Genomic DNA, 926 nt, shown 5'->3' with positions numbered 1-926 from the left:
CATGAATTATTAGCAATTTGTCTGGGAGCTGTTAGTACAGCTAAAACTCTGATCTTGCTTCAGCGCCGGCCTCTACTCCTCAGTCTCTGTGCTTCCTGGGGGGCTTTACACTCGACTTGTGAAGAGGTAGGAGGCAGGAGGGGATGGCGGCTCCCACCCCTTTCGGGCACCCCTACTTTTTCCCCTCTTACTGTCCTGTCTCACAGGCTGCCACCCCTCAGCCCAATTCTCACCCCTGTGAAGATGGTGATATAATGAGGCGTAATGGAGGGAAGAGAGGACTGAGAGTGGATGACCCACACTTGGTCACTGAACCCTTCTTTACATTTCAAAGCCAGGCAGAGCTGGAGCAATGCTTTCTGGGCAAGGATCTGACCCTGTGAATATTCTAGACCTGCTGCATAACTTCAAAGTGAGTCAATGTCCACTGTATACTCCATCCTGTCTGGGAGCAGAGGAAACACAGGACAAGACTCCAGGGAGAGAAGTTAGGCAGGTGGGTGAGATGGCGTTTCTGTCTTTCCAGCTGTACCATGTGGCATGCAAGATCTTAGTTCCCCGACTGGGGATCGAACCCGTGGCCCCTGCAGTGGGAGATGAGTCTTGAGCACTGGACCACCAGGGATGTCCTGAGATGGTCTTTCTGAACCTGAAGCTCAGCCCCTTCTGCTTCTCTCAGGCTTTCTGGGTCTCCATGTGGAGTAACAGGGCTGAGGAGAAGTGGACTATGCCTTTGTGCAGTGTGTAGGGGTGGAATGGAGAAGGACAAGGTCCCGCCTCCAACCCCCACCTCACAACACAGCCTTTCTAGACAGAGTTGAGCCACTTAAGAATCAGACCATCCCAGCCAGCATCTCCCGTGGGAGCCCACAACACGGAGTTGAGACCCAGGCCTACTGATCACCTTCATGTTTCCAGATTGAAGG

This window comes from Bison bison, unplaced genomic scaffold, assembly GCF_000754665.1.
Source record: "Bison bison bison isolate TAMUID 2011002044 unplaced genomic scaffold, Bison_UMD1.0 scf7180017864519, whole genome shotgun sequence".
In the NCBI taxonomy this organism is placed as follows: Eukaryota; Metazoa; Chordata; class Mammalia; order Artiodactyla; family Bovidae; genus Bison; species Bison bison.
The sequence above is the reverse complement of the archived record's forward strand: the minus strand, read 5'-3'. Positions refer to the sequence as shown.